Below are 17,031 nucleotides of genomic sequence, written 5' to 3'. Positions count from 1 at the left end.
AAGATGGCGTCTTTTTGTGTTTTTCGTGAAAGAGTAGCGGATATTTTCACCCGGTAAGCCACTTTATATGTATAATTCTGTTTAATCAATACGCCCTTTCGGCTCTACGGTGTTTGCGCTCCCCTCGGTTTTTTGTTTCAATACCGTTAACGTCGGAAGAACTGTTTGTCTTTTGGAAGTCAATTCCCAAAATAAGCTTAAAAGGAAGTCAGTCCCAAAAAGGGGGGTTAAACCGTTATACAATTCGGCATTAAATGAATTAATAGACATAAAAACGCGTCGAGATAATAACAAAATCGTGATTTATGTTATAATTTACTGTAAACAAGCACAAATACTGTTTATTTATGAGAGAAACTGATATTCGAACATCCAAAATATCGTAGGTCAAGAAATTAAACGACAAATTTGTTGACGGTTTTGCTTCAATAACTTTTTTATTCCGACGTCTACGATCTTGAAACAAAAAACCGATAGGAGCACAAACACCGTAGAGCCGAAAGGGCGTATTCATATAAAATAAATATAAATACGAAGTGGCTTACCGGGTGAAAATATCCGCTAATCATACACGAAAAACACAAAAAAGACGCCATCTTGGAAGTAAGTTCCAACTAACCTCACTTAAAGCCAGTAAGCTCCCGAATACGTATGCCCCCTCCTCCCATGCAATTTGTGTCGTAATTTTTCAATTTTGTTTGTGATTGTTGGGTTTATGGTCGTTTTCAAAAGTATTTTTGTGATATGTTACGGCGATGACACTTTTCAACTTGTATTATTCTGTGTTGCGGAAACGACTTAGTAACCCATGTGAGCGAGATAACTTATTCTAAAGTCGTGGTTACGACATCATACATACAAATTAATATGAGCCGTGTCATGCAAAAAAGGTCTAATGCCGTATAAGGCCAGCGAAGCTCCAGATCTCCATGCGAATCCGCGCAGTCTGGTCTGAAGCTGTCCTGCCCGCTATGAGTTTGCGCAATTAATATTGGTCTTTTTATCGGAACGGTCAGCTCCTTACCAGACTGCACGATTGCGTGGGCTGGTCTGGAGCTAAGTTGGCCGTATAAGGCACAAGAACGTGTACTTGGTGCCCATTTAGGCGTTGCGGTACAAATATGCATGGTCGTATTGAAAATCTGTGTATCTGTCTTCGATTCCAGGCAGATTTTGGCGATTGCTGTGCAACACTCCCATGTCCGACATAACCATTAATTACATTAAAGATTGATATTTTTCAGATCGAATCAGAACCGTTCAGTACAAGTCTCGTTATACACTGTAACTGGTAAGGCAAGCATAATTCATGTAACTATCTTTTAGATAAAATAAACAACGCGTCAAAAAGTATTGTATTTCACACATGTATGACACTATGTGTTGTCAGAACAAAGATCAATATAATACTACTAAAACATACAAAACCGGCTATTTACAATCCAAAAGTAATAAACAATTTAAAAAAAACACTTCCAATCTTCACTCTGTGCAAATTTCTTCAGATAATAATCATGCAGTATACGAGCGGTGTATACATGCGTGCAGGCGGAAACCTGGAAAATAGAAAATATCAAAGTTCATTTAATTGTTAGGAATTTCATAAAATGATTTTAAAAGTGATGTGCTTATACTACTATAAATGTACAGTGTTTATTGATTGTTATAGCTTCAATGTAAATATTTTTCAGCAAGAATATTTTATTTATAACCATTTTGTTTTTATGTCAATACAATTTACCAATCAATATCTAAGCTTACCTTAAACAAATCCAATTAGCGACTCATTATTCATCTTTCAAGCCGGTTTCGAATTTCATTTTCTCAAACTCCTAGATAAACAGAAAAAAATCAAGTTGAAAACACTAAAACTCACGGAGTTAGAGCGTTTAAGTGAGCTATCAGTTATTCATAACCCAAAATGCATCTTCTCCGCTAATATACCAGTCAATCTGCGTAATATCAGGATGTTTTGATAAAGTTGGTTCTAATTCGATTAGGAATATAGAGAAAATACATTATAAAGAGTTTATAACGATTCAAGGGCTTCCCCTGGCTCCAAAATTTCTTTAGCCAAATTTGCCTTGCTAAGTCAAAATTCTTCTATTTTGGGGCTATTTTATAAGATTTAATGAAGAAAAAGTTGTAGCCAAATATAATTTTTCTTTAGCCAAATAGGTCAATATGTAGCCATTGGCTAATTTGGCGAATGGCAGAGTAAGCTCTCTAAATATTTTATGATCATTCATTTATCGTGAGCTACATGTGAGCTCGGCTGCACCACACTCTGAAGTCAACACAAGTTTGGTATGACTTTGCTATTGAACACCATAGTACCTTCGATGTTTGATGTAAGCGATCATAAAATATAAGTGGGTTGTAACACATCTTGATCCTTCACCCTTTTTCTTCATCCGAATCATCATGATCACCGCTACCAACACCATCATCAATATTAATATCAAAGGGCATCATCGGCGTCATTAAGATTGCATCGTCAAAATCATCCTAGGCGACATCGACATCATCATGTTATTTCTAAGTTACGAGTGTAAACATCGCATGTTCTAAAACACAGTAACCAGACGCGGGAATTAAGGAAATTTACTTGGATCATATCGAATAAGTGATTTTAATATTGAGAATCTGATGTGGAGATGCAGAAAAATTATGCTGCTGACGATGACATGATGACGACGACGATGATGATGACGACAATTATAAGATAATGATGGGTGTGATGATGATGAACATGGTGATAATTTAAAAGTCAAAATGATGATGTTCTAGGTACATGTGCTATCAAAATACATTTCTTTTCAACGGTTATTTTTAACACTGTAAACATACAATGGTGTTGAAAACATTTGTATCAAGCAAAACACATGACACATAGCAATTCAAAGTCAATGCTGTTCCGTGAAACCAATGAATTTCAAATTTTAGTGATTAAAATATCTCAATAAACACAAAATGTGCCGATTGATAGTCGTCACGTGTTGATTTATATGCGGACTTGACAGGTAACGTAATGTAAATGGCGCATTTTGGGTTATAAATAGCGGAGTTGGCACTGAATCGCTTTAACAAACGGTGTGCTACATTTAATTAAATTGCAATGTGATGCAGTTGGGATTAGTTATGTAAAATATTAAGTCAGATAAGACAATATAATATGTCACAGACACAGATGCCTCCACTACACTGGTATTGACACAAACAATTCAACTGTATATTGTACAGTGGACAAGAAGACAAAAGGGTCGTTTTTCTTCCTAAATCGTATTTCTCCCTAAATCAATCGGAGCCTAATTCCTGTACCAGATCATCTAAATATTAGGATAAATCAGCTGTTACAGTTAAAACACTACAGTTACTCCATAATCCAAAAGTTTATAGTGTTAAACAGACAAAGGGTCACAATGAGGCCGAAATTCCTTAATTTACGACGATATATACCGGAACATGTCATTCAACTGAGGAAGTTTCAGAGAAATCCACCAAACTGTCCAATTGGAATTGAAAACACAAAATGATGGGACTATATATTAAGTGTGTGGAAAAACAGATCAAAGGTCATAATTTAGTAAAACTGAAAAGTTCAGAATACCTATAAACATTAAGATACGTGTAATCCGACTGTTAATGTTAGAGAGAGATCGCCCTAGTAGTTAAGAGGAGTTGATATCACAGTATACGTATAAGCGGACTGTCTCACCTGAGCATAGAAACAAACATTAACTGAATTAATCACCTTTAATTATACGTATAAGCGGACTGTCTCAACTAAGCATAGAAACAAACATTAACTGAATTAATCACCTTTCATTATAACTTGATCGGCGCGGAATCACGTATTACAGGAACAGATGTACAAACTATCGTATACCCGCACAACGTTGTTAATTATTAGTCCGAATTTCTGCATATCCTAATTATTATATCAATACGTAAACTTTGTCGAATACCTCCTTCTTGAAATAATAACCGTAGTCGAGTATGAACGTGGCCATAGAACCGATCATCATTCCCACTAATATAGATGACACTGTCAAACCACCGATGGGAAGTCGACCTTTCTTCGGGACTGGAATCCAGTTCACCCAGCTCATCTCGTATTGTCTCCCTTTAGCAAGGTCGTGTGTTTTGTTTACAAACACATCGGTCACGTGCTATGGTTAGACGAACAGTAACTTCAGTTTCATCGAGTTGATAAATTCATTTTTAAAATGACTTTTAAGGTCCATGATAATTATTGTATTCACACATTTATCTTCGTATTTAAGCTACTTAATTTAAACTTAAAGTACAATTAATGTTTTAAGTGTAAATTTTAACATATTAATATTTCGACATTGTATATATAGAATCTAGTACTAGCCTTGCAAATGGAACAGTTATATAGATCTACCTGAACTATTATTTCTGTAAAATATTTTTCTTCACTAATAAAGAAGAGAAGTGTTTCCACACTTTGTGATGTCCTTTTGTCCCGAAAATGCATTATGCTATGTAAATAATTACCCCTTTGCTCGATTCGCCTTGAAATCGTAATCTTACTGGCAAAAATTAAGGTTGTTACCATATAAGATCGTATCAGGTCTATAGTTAGGAGCTCGAGACCAATCTTGATAATCGTGAAACACTTTTGAACGGCCCGATTATAATACTTCTACTATGAACGCGATTAGCTACGAATAATTGCGTGATATAGTAGCAAACATGTCGGAACCAGATATGTGGCTCAATACGTCAACTTAGAAAGGATAGAGATTTTATAGCTTCAAATCCTTATCAGCCCCATCACACTTGTGTATTCTGACAAGAAAAGTTAAGATTGGCTCGCTGGCGGGGAATAAAACAACGTGTGTGGTCAGCCCTCCGCTTCGGAGAGAATATGCATTACTAGTGCGTCGAGGAAAAGACCAACTTCAAACGGGAACATTGTAAAAGTTTAAAATAAACAACATGTACTTTAACAAATATATTCGGCGTATATTCTGATTGGAAAATAAAGGTTAAGAATTGCGTTTGTAAATAATTACATTGAGATGAAATATTGTTGTATTTTTATTGACGCATGACATGTTAGCTTTGTAATGTATTGCATGCATACTTATGACTTAAAGTTGATTTCATGTTTGTACATTTATAAATTAATACTGAGCACAATCCACATTTCTTATGAACTTATATACACGTAATTATGATCGTTTTTGCGAAATATAAGACAAATATGGAATACAACATGTAGTTAGACTGGGTTGGGGTTTCCATAGTATTGTGTGATCTTTAAGGGGAGGTTAATCTAATTGACCTTCAATATGAGAATTCTCCGGACAGTTTTGCGACAGAAACAAAAATACACTGGTTATGAATTTGACCAGCGTGATGCTAAATTTGGTTGGAGTACAACACGAACAGTTTTGGGCATCTGTGCAGTTTCAATGGTATTCTCTTACTACTTGACAGTCTTCAAACCAAAGAAGAGGAAAGGTAATTCGGATTTCTCAAAAAGCGGATAGTACATATATATAATAATTGATCATACTAAACGTTTATGTATTGGTGATTGATGACACTCTGTTGACTTTTGAACTTAAAACTTGAACTAAGATCAGAGTCATTACTAAGTGTAAATAATGCCTAAATCATATCACTCAGTATTTTGAAATTTTGTCGTTGAAGTTACAATTGAATTGAGTTTGGCTAAGCACATAATAATGATGAGTGAATGTCAGTTTTTATGCCAGGGGTGTGAGTTTTCATTCTTTTAGCCAATACCCCCCTTTCAATTGCAGACTTATTTTAGAAATAGTTATACAATTTTTTAGATCTATATGCAAATGAAGAGTATAGTTGACCTTGTTACTTATGTAAGGGGAGTAGGGCATTTGTCTCCAGGGTTAGCACCAATCAACCGCCCCCGGTTTTAACCGACGGTTTTTACCGGTTAAACCGCCCTGGTCAATACTCCCAAAGTGGTCATTACTGGTAAATACTGGTCGATTGAACTTTACCCCCTATTTTGATTAATATTCCATGCCTAATTAAACAATATTGTTAATATAAATTAAACAGACATGTTTCCAATAATGTCTTAAGCTATTAATACCCACTATTTTATACCTGTTTATGCAATAAGTAGGCCAATCTCTCAAAATTTTGCAAATTAGTCAAAGTTGGTCAATTGGATTTTTCTGGTCGATTGAACTTTTTTAAAAATTCTAATGAATTATGAATGCTTAGATAATTTTGTGCTTGATTCAACAAGAACCTGTCAATTACAGTGTATGAGTTGTTCCTCATGCCTCACTGTGCCCACAGTCTTCTCACAGTCTTCTCACCTACACATGAATACAGGTTGGGGCACCCAAAACTGATAATAGGGCCTTAAATGGCACCTTTTGACACGACCCTTACTTTTCATGTATTCTTGCCTAGATTTCTTTAAATACTATTTAAACCAAATAGTGAAAATTCTTTTATTTTCCATTGATATAAAATAAAATAACATAATAAATAATTATTAAATGAAAAAATAATTGAAAAGAAGAGTCTAGAGTAGACCCACAATTGGAAAACATTATTTGTTGTCAAAATCAAGAACTTTGATTGCTTATTCATTTGAATACTAGGGCTGTCACGATTCACCGGTATACCGGTATATCGCGGTGCATGTCGTGAAAAAAATCGCACCGCGGTACGGCGTTGCCGCACCGGTTTTTTTTAAAATATTATTATATTAGCACAGATATAAATACATTACATATTTATTTTGATATAGATATCGTTTTAAAAAATGTAGAAGCGGTTCAAAAGGGCTAAATAAATAATCCGTTAATATCCAGGTCAAGCAAGCGCTTCCACTTGTAGATGTTTAACTTTCACGTTTAAAATACGGCGATGTATGGGTCCGTACCTTTTTTGGAATTAGGGACAGATTTCCTTTGCAAATAAGTTCATAATTATCCAAAAGATGTTTATTCTATTTCTTATTTTCTTTCTTTAGTATATCGATCGTTCAAAGCATGGCACTTCCGAATCATGTTATCTTAAGATTCTGAATAAGTCGAGGAAGAGTCAGAACGCTACGGATTTTCAATACTGGGCCCGCTGACTCCGCATTTTGAACATGCTCTTGAAGCGTTCGATTTACACAGATCGTAGTCACAGCTATTGTAAACAACATGGCGGACATTTTAGAAAAAGACGCGAACAATAACATTATAACAATGACTACTTCTATCAAGTTTATTACAGTTTCTTTTACAGTTTGTAGTCATACTATGATACCAGTGTTTTCTGATTATTGAGTTTAATAAAGTTTGTAAAACTTGTTATTCTGCTGTTTTCTTCACAGATACATATTCTGTAAAATATCGCGGTACGTACCGCGATACAGTGTTGCCGTACCACGATATACCGCGGTACGCTCACGGCGTATCGTGACAGCCCTATTGAATACCAATTGAACTTTTAAATATGAAAGGAAAAAACACTCTAAATACAGAAATGAGACAAATTAGAAGTAACTATTAAATTAATAGCAAGTAATCTCCTTTTGTGTGAGTGATATGAAATAGCCTAAGGGCAGATTTGCTTCATTGTCAATATCAGAGACATAACACTGCATGCATTTTATGACTAATTAAGGCTTACATGTAGGGGCCAAATTTATGACCCTAAAAACACAAGAGTTCTGATTGTCCATCTGCATATCAAATACCCAATAGATATATCAATAGATAAGTGAAATACTACCTTTATGGTAACTACAATAGACAATCCCAGAATCTATAATATGGGCGCCGCCATATTGGCTATTACGTAACCAGCGATTGAAAACGGTACTGAAGAATTTGACAGATTACAACGTTATCATAGTGTACACCTGCTTTATTCCAATAAACAGTACTTTATGACTTTGCACATTAGGATTGAAAACAAGTGAAACATGAAACCAAGTGTCGATATGTATCACATCGTAAATCAATATAATTTAAATTAAAAATATACACGATAGATTCATAAAATATGTGTCTCTGCAACAATATTCAGTGACAACACGTAATGTTTAAGGCCGATTTGGCATTTTTAAGCATACCTTTCAGCATAATGCCTTTGTATAAAAATTTAATTATTTCTTTATGGAATAAAATTATTCAAGCATAATTATAAAGGTATAGAAATATCTAAAGTGTGAAGTAAACGTTGTGATTTTAGCGTAAATAGTGCCGGAGATATTAACAAAGATCTATCAATATATAAAGATTGGAAACATCCATTCAGACCATATTTTTTGGATAGATCTTTGATATTAATTAGATAGATTTAAGATCGATGTAGACAATTAAATTGATATCTGCCTTTGTTTAAGCCTATATTATTTCTTATTAAATGTCGTACTTTCTATACTTTCCGGAGATATTCATTAAGAAACATTGTCAGATTAAAGACTTAGGACGACTTCTTTAATTTAATGATACATCTCTTTGTTTGTCTAAACAGTTACCATTTCGCTATTAATATTTCCCTTGTAAGTGTCATTTTAAAGGTAATCAAAAGGTACAAATCTATAGCCGAAATGAAGTGATTCTAAAATTGTTTGTAAATCTTTGTTATCGAAACTCTTTAAGATTTTCAGATAGAGATTTTTTTTTATTTAAAATTATGTATATAGTTTAGTCTAAAACTAAAGTGGTTTTTAGCAATCTTTTATTTAAAAATCGCTCTCAAGCTTCTACAAAAATAACAAGCCGGAAATGAATTTTGTGATTTAAATGAACAAGTATCGGAGTTATTCGCTTGCAAAACTGTGTAAGATGTCAGGATATGTCATACTTTTTTATTGACAAGGACATATCAGCTTTTGTCTACAACTTTCTTATATTATTATTTAAATAAAGTTTTACATGTTGCCTGAAATATTATAAAATTTTCTTAATAACATCTATTCTTAATTCATGATTGAAATGTTCAACATGAAAAATAATGAGCTTTAAATAAACTTTAATAGTTCCAATTGTGTTCTCTAGATTTCCTAAACGTATGTCTTTATTAAATGTTCATAAAACGGTCTAAATTTACGCTTAAAAAATAAAAACACGCACAAAATAAGTGATTTATTTTTCTTTAATTACGGATTATAAATGACAGAAACATACATCTCTTGAAAAAAAACATCAGCGATAAAGGCGCGAACAAATTCGCTCAATGGGAGGCGATGTTCCAAGTGTGGATTAAAAGCGTTTATGGGTTTGCCCGTGACACCACATGTCTGCACATGTGTTGATACCGAAATTTAGAGAAGATATCACGCGTCACCTTTAAATAACATGTTAAATGACAATCAAGACCTTATTCATGCCAGGGACCTACACAAATAGGTCCATGTCCATGCTGTGTGTTATTACTCTTAAACGAATGCAGATTAACCTTATTTCAACTAATTACGTAATTTTTATTAATAAAAAAAAACACGAACTATTATGTGGTTGTCAGATCGATAACAGTAACTCTTTAAATCCTCAAATATATTTAATAAACCCGTTTCGCTTCCTTGTTTTGTGTAGGGACCTATACACACATATATAGGTCCATGTTTATTTCTTCAGTACCGTTTTGGAGGCGCGCAAGAGTATTCAGGGGCGGGTAATCCGGGAGGTATTGATTTCTGGGATTGTCTATAGTATAATACTTTAATAACAGATGTGATACACTGAGATAAAGATATTGCCTTAGTCTTTATGTATTTTAAGCCGTTTCCATAAATAATAAAGAAGTATTTTTTTACAGCTTTAAAGATTTTTCTTTTAAATAAATAACTAAAAAAAGTTAATAAATTACATAACAATTATTGATTAATATAAAATAGCTCCTTTGTGATGTTTAAATGCTACAATTTTCAATCGACCAGTATTGACCAGTATTGACCGGTTTTAACCAGGTATTGACCACTGGCCCGGTCAATACTCAATTGACCGGTCAATATGCCAACCCTGTTTGTCTCCCCTGAGATTGTTCTTCAATCACACCCCTGTATGCATGTTCAAAGCCTTTAGGTTTGAAATCTGCATCTGTAAGGAAACTTTGTCCAGTGCAGGCCTTACACTCATGACCTCATTGGTGCTACTGGGCAGTATGTTTGAACCATTGTACGCTGCAATTATTTATCCTTGTTAATAATTGATGACATTACAGCTTCTTTTCCTGGATATTCATCCTCTTAAAAGCCTCATTGAAATTTGAATTATATCCTTAATTGTCTTAATTGCTACAGCAGTGAACTTAAGCAATGACTATGTATGTCTTTAAAACAAAATAAAGGCAAGATGATTTTACTACAAGTAAATAGATATTTTCTTAGTAAATAACAAATTCTTGGAAGGTACCCTCACAAACACGATTCATGTAATCTTTTCTATGAATCTGTTCAGTCATCATTTTGATTGGAAAACACTAAATACCTGTAAGATTTCGATAAAAAATATTACACATAAAAAACATCTTTAAAAAGACTTAATCAACAGTTGAAAGAGTGTATGAACATTTTTGAGTTTGTTTATCATCTGTGTATATTTGGTTAGTTTTTACCAAAGTTATTCTTTTCTTAAAACAATCTGAATTGTACAAAAAATAAATAAATAAATAAACATTTGAGTTATACAGTTTTTGAAATACCAACAATTTACCCAAGTTTCATTACATTTTTCATACATTGGAGAACATGTTGGTGGCTGAATCTAAAGAATAGATGATGTGTATGTTTTATATCTAGTATTATCTATTCACGATAAATTTAATCATACTGCTGTTGAAAGCAATAATGCCTTTAGAATTTTGTAAAATATTATGTTTATAAACATGTCAACTTGTCTCCTCAACTTATACAATAAATATACTGCATACAAACCCAGGGCAAACATCTACAGGTGTCTGAGCTTAGACTAATTGGCATTATCTAAATCATTTTTATGCTCCCCCTAAATTTTGGGGGGAGCATATAGTCGCCGCTTCGTCTGTCCGTCCGTGTGTTTGTCCGTGCACAATTTTTTGTCCGGGCTATTTCTCAGCAACTAATGACCGGAATTCAATGAAACTTTATGGGAAGCTTCACTACCAAGAGGAGATGTGCATATTATCAGCGGGTTCTGGTCGGATGATTTTTCAGTTATGGCCCTTTGAAATTTTCTATAAAGAAATTATTGTCTCCCCAACTACTGTGCCTTCAAGACGTTTCCTTTTATCTGAATATATAGTGCAATATTCTGACATAAAAAAAATTTGGGGAGCATCACCTGTCTCCGACCGTTTCTTGTTTTTTATGCTTTAGAACTGGAAGAGGCAGAACTGGCTGATTCAAAATAGAGGCGTTTTGGTATCCAACAGGTATGGTATGGCAAATTATTCAGACCAGACTCTTAAGATGACTACCCAGCTGACGTTATAACACTTGTCTCTAACATATATCGTTAAATTGTATATACTATTGACATATATCTGTGTTCTACCCTAAACATATTGCTTAAATTAATCTTTGTTGTGAATATGTCGCATGTGTAGCATGTCTAGCTTAACAAGGTCACAAGTTAACAACTTCTAACTTTTCACAGAAATGGAAAATAAATAGAAACTCACAGTGTTTATCTATTTATAATATTACCGGTAGATACCCCATTTATCAGAGCTTAAAGTGGCCTTTTCACAGATTTTGGCATGTTTTGAAGTTTGTCATTACATGCTTTATATTGATAAATGTAAACATTGGAATTAAAAGCTCCAGTAAAAAATCAAGAATAAAATTTAAAAAAAGAAAAAAAGGTAACCCTCAGCAGGACTCGAACAACTGACCCCTGGAGTCCTGGAATAAAAGTCTACTCATTAGACCACTCGGCCATTCTTCCTTATATTAAGAAATATATATTTTATACTTCATATAAGCGATCCTCGTAGTTTCACAAAATATAACGAAAACAACAGAACTCTCCAAATTATTCAATCGTTTCGCATTGCAACACTTTATAATTTTCAGGTTGTAAAATCGTATATAAAGGCTATTTTAGAGCATGGTAAATGTTCAGTATAACGGTTTCCTCACAAATATCATAACTAAAACGAAAATTTGCAAATATGAAACAACTTTTTTCAATTTTGTCAATTTACCAAAACGTGAAAAGGCCCCTTTAACAATATTGTCAAACAAGGGCTGTTTGTAAAACATGCATGCCCCCCATATGGGCTGTCTGTTGTAGTGGCAGCCATTGTGTGAATACGATTTTTGTCACTGTGACCTTGACCTTTGACCTAGTGACCTGATAATCAATAGGGGTCATATGCGAGTCACGATCAATGTACCTATGAAGTGTCATGATCCTAGGCAAAAGCGTTCTTGAGTTATCATCCGAAAATCATTTTACTATTTCGGGTCACCGTGACCTTGACCTTTGACCTTGTGACCTCAAAATCAATAGGGGTCATCTGCAAGTCATGATCAATCTACCTATGAAGTTTCATGATCCTAGGCGTATGCGTTCTCGAGTTATCATCTGAAAACCATTTGACTATTTCGGGTCACCGTGACCTTGACCTTTGACCTAGTGACCTCAAAATCAAAAGGGGTCATCTGCGAGTTATGATAAATCTACCCATGAAGTTTCATGATCCTAGGTGTATGCATTCTTGAGTTATCATCCAGAAACCATTTTACTATTTCGGGTCACCGTGACCTTGACCTTTGACCTAGTGACCTCAAATCAATAGGGGTCATCTGCAAGTCATGATCAATCTACCCATGAAGTTTCATGATCCTAGGTGTATGCGTTCTTGAGTTATCATTCAAAAACCATTTTACTATTTCGGGTCACCGTGACCTTTGACCTAGTGACCTCAAAATCAATAGGGGTCATCTGCGAGTCATGATCAATGTACCTATGAAGTTTCATGATCCTAGGCCCAAGCGTTCTTGAGTTATCGTCTGACAACCACCTGGTGGACGGACCGACCGACAGACCGACCGACCGACAGACCGACATGAGCAAAGCAATATACCCCCTCTTCTTCGAAAGGGAGCATAATAAACAGCACTTTTAAAATATTGATTTCTTTTGCATAGGGTGCTAAAGATCAATTTCCTAACATTTCCTAATTTTCAAGTGATAACACTTTGTAACTGTTTCTGAATCCATTTCAGTTTCAACCATTGTACAACAGAGCTGACATACAGACTTGTGGAACTTTGTGAATGGTGATGAGTATAAAATTTCATGAGGGATAGTGCAGGACACTCGATATCAGATGAAGTCCCTTCCATTCTTCCGGAAATAGTTAATATAATGTTTCAATGCAATAAAACATTCTTGAGGTTCTTGATGTTCATAGAATAACTTGTTGTATAAATAAGGCATATTAGTAAATGTTTATTGATATGGGAAAATTTTCAGCTTTTTCATTTTTTTGCAAGCTAAACTAAATTGAAATATAATGTTATTATATGGTATTATATGGTATTAAACCAAATTGCAAAGTTCAAGTCAGACATTTTTAGACAGCTAGAACTGATCACAATTACATGTTATCCAATACATGCACACATTAGACACATAATACATTTCTTTTGAATACAATAACACACACATATTTGGTGGGTTTTATTTTCAAAATAAACACTATCATGTAAACAACTTAAATTGCAAGTAATCATGAAATTACGTTTTGTTCTTATCTAAATTGTTTCGGTTGCATACACTGTTTAAACACATTTACATCAAAGAAAGCTCTTGTTATCATCCTAGGTTCTGCATCCAATGTCTTTCAAGTAGGTCGTCAACTTTTAGCTCAGTACCACTCCAATTATGATGATTTTTGGTCAGTTTTTAATCATGGCAATATCTAGCCCAAGGTCAAAACTGGGTCAGAAAAAACTTTTTACAACTGTAAGGGCTACATTTATTGCTCAATCGTGATAACATTTCTAATCTCGAATTTAACTCAAGGTCATGTTCGCAAGAAAAATAGGTCACCAGTTTAAATCTTACAAAAACCTTGTTTCCACTCTAGAGGCCACATTTATTACTCAATATTGATGTAACATTGTCAGTATATTTATGTTGACAATAAAAACCCTGTTTGAATTTGGTTCATTTGTGTCCAAATACTAGGTCATCAGGTCAAATCTTAGAAACATCGTGTAACCACTCTGAAGGCCAAATTTTTTACTCTCAGAATTTATATCTTTACAATACCAAGGCAATATATGAATCTATGTCAAGTTTGGTTAAAGTCTATTTCACCTAGTCAATTCTTCAACAATTTGCGTACCTTCAACACGGAAGAGTGTTTCAGGGCCATAATTGCCCTTTTGTTCACGTGTTTTACCGATCAGTGGGGAAATGTGATTGTAAATGCCTTGTGGTGCTCAAGTTGGATTTCTGATGGTGTAGCATTTGATAGAGATTTTACAAAGTCTCCAAAAGTACTGATGGTACCAAGGAAACATTTATACATCGCAGGGGGCACCTATTTAGGCATATTTCTCTTGTAAGATTGTTCAAGGTATTTCTTTGGCTAAGAAACTTCATGACACACAACGATGCATGGCTTATAAGTGCTATCTGAAATCAGATAAGGAAACCTAAAAAAGAGTCTAAAATGGCTCATAGAGTTATGAAAACAACACATGCTTTCAAAGAAGGGCTATTATCATTTTTCTAGATGATTTAATTTCAAAAATATATTTCTTTAGCCCCCCCCCCCAGCTCAAAAATCCATACGTTAGACATGTGTATAAACATGGTACACCATGGGTCAATTGTATATTGTTACCTTTTTCGCAGTGGCATGTGTCAGTTTTATGGATTCGTCGATAAAAGTAACATCCTAGATTGATACTCGTTTACCAATATCATATGTTATATTAATTCAAAAATATGAGTGTTGGTACATAAGGTGATCAATTTAGAAATGTTACAAATATACTAGTATGCTTAAATATATGAATTTTATAGTTTTAGCATTCCCGCCGTGATTAGGGGGAAAATATGTTTCAATATTTTAGACCATTTCCATGATTGTAATAAACATATATTGAAATGACACACTGACCGGCGAAATAATGAAACTGTGATTGTTTATCATTTTATATTGTCATCAAATGTTATTATTCTTGTTAACATATTCTTGTTAACAATGTGCATTTTTCATGTTCTGAAATATAGTAAAAAAAACTATTATAGTTGTTTATAGATAATAGCGATGGCTGCACGTTCTATCCATGCAATTCTAGAACGATCTTTGTTGCAAGCGTATACCAAAATTGTGAGTGCGTTGCTATTTGCATGGTTATCTATGTGGAATTCGGTGTAATTTGCTTTCCGCATTTTTAAGAGGGAGCACGTAGTCTCCACAGGACGTTGCATTTGACTAATTGTCTCTTAATAAGAGTTTTGGGACTTAAAAACTTATTACGACTGGATGCTCAATGATACGCAGGCAAAGTGTGAACTGATAGCTTTGGTCCAGTTTTGAAAATGATATCATCGAATGTCTTCTTTTGTCGTTATTGATTACATGCAAGTATAGCTTGCCCACATTTAACTGGCACATTGATAGCACAGGTGGTTAGCGTGTGGCTGTGATATTAATTAGTGAAAACATCATTTTGAATGATACATAATCATATTATAACGAAAAATCAACTTTTCCGGGAAAAAAATCACTATCAAATATATATCAAACAAGGTATCCAACTCGAAATCATCCGAAAACGGGGTACATCGTTTTGAACAGCCATTACCTAAACATTTTTGCATCGATTTTCACAATCTTGGTCTTATTCAACGTCTTATTCCTTTCTGGAAATGTATATGTCTTGCAATATTTTTACTAATACTGGGTCAACTTTTAAGAAATAACACGTTACACAACTCGCGTGACCCAGTTAACAACGATCAGACCGTATTTATGACTGAAATCTTCACGGAGTAAAGGGCATTTTCCCTGCAAAGTTCACGGACCTCGATACCATAATTCAATAAAACGTATGAAAAACATTCTTAACGTGCTTGCCGTTGCATTATGCATCAAAACTAACTGTCCAGCACATTGTGAAACCTTTGTTTACATACATTTCAACTTACTGACATTTTAAACACACGCGTGAATTCATTGGTCCAATGCGAAGGTGTGTCTTTACAACTGGAGATTTCATTCATCGGTATCAAGTAGGTCAAGCGAATTGTGTATCGTTTTATTTCTTAACATTTGACCCAGCATGTGTAGAAATATAACAAGATATATACATTTCCAGAAAGGAAATTCATTCTTGCGTTGAATAAGACCTGGTTCATGAAAATCGCTGCAAAATTGATGAAGTAATGGCTGTTCAAAGCGATGCACCCCGTTTATAGATGATTTCGAGTTGGATACATTGTTATATATATATATATTATACATATATATATTTGATAGTGATTTTTTTTCCGAAAAGTCGATTTTTATACGCCCGTATTTCAAAACGGGACGTATTATAGTTTCACCCTTGGCCGGCGGGCGGCGTCCACAGCAGTGTCCGCTTTCTAATTCAAATAGTTTTCATCCGATCTTTACCAAACTTGGTCAGAAGTTGTTTCTAGACAATATCTAGGTCAAGTTTGAATATGGGTCAAAAACTAGGTCACGGGGTCACTTAGTGCGTTTCGAGGATTAAGCATGGTGTCCGCTCTCTAATTGAAGTAGTTTTCACCCGATCTTCACCAACTTTGGTCAGAAGTTGTGTAAAGATGATATGTAGGTCAAGTTCAAATACGGGTCATGCTGGGTCAAAAACTAGGTCACGAGATTACTTAGTGCATTTCAAGCATTAAGCATGGTGTTTGCTCTCTAGTTGAAGTAGTTTTCATCTGATCTTCACCTAATTTGGTCAGAAGTTGTGTCTAGATGATACATGTATGTAGGTCAAGTTCGAATATGGGTCATGCCGGGTCAAAAACGAGGTCACGAGGTCACATTGTGCATTTCAAGCATTTAGCATGG

The 17,031-nt window shown here is 34.4% G+C and overlaps 2 long non-coding RNA genes across 3 annotated transcripts; one reads left to right on the top strand and one right to left on the bottom strand.

Moving 5' to 3' along the window:
- Positions 1-1,343: 1,343 nt before the first annotated feature.
- Positions 1,344-4,539, bottom strand: LOC127877953 (uncharacterized). Of its 2 annotated transcripts, none has more exons than XR_008048679.1 (4): positions 4,525-4,539; positions 3,969-4,172; positions 1,762-1,832; positions 1,344-1,556 (listed from the first exon to the last, which is right to left on the bottom strand). It is a non-coding gene; the product is annotated as an uncharacterized LOC127877953 (long non-coding RNA). The 2 variants fall into 2 exon arrangements; XR_008048678.1 differs by lacking the exon at positions 4,525-4,539 and adding an exon at positions 4,412-4,426.
- Positions 4,540-5,282: 743 nt separating this feature from the next.
- LOC127877954 (uncharacterized) lies at positions 5,283-15,227 on the top strand. The gene is made up of 3 exons (XR_008048680.1): positions 5,283-5,496; positions 11,336-11,391; positions 13,193-15,227. It is a non-coding gene; the product is annotated as an uncharacterized LOC127877954 (long non-coding RNA).
- Positions 15,228-17,031: the final 1,804 nt, after the last annotated feature.

Source organism: Dreissena polymorpha, chromosome 4 (assembly GCF_020536995.1).
Source record: "Dreissena polymorpha isolate Duluth1 chromosome 4, UMN_Dpol_1.0, whole genome shotgun sequence".
In the NCBI taxonomy this organism is placed as follows: domain Eukaryota; kingdom Metazoa; phylum Mollusca; class Bivalvia; order Myida; family Dreissenidae; genus Dreissena; species Dreissena polymorpha.
This window is presented reverse-complemented; position numbering and strand designations above follow the sequence as displayed.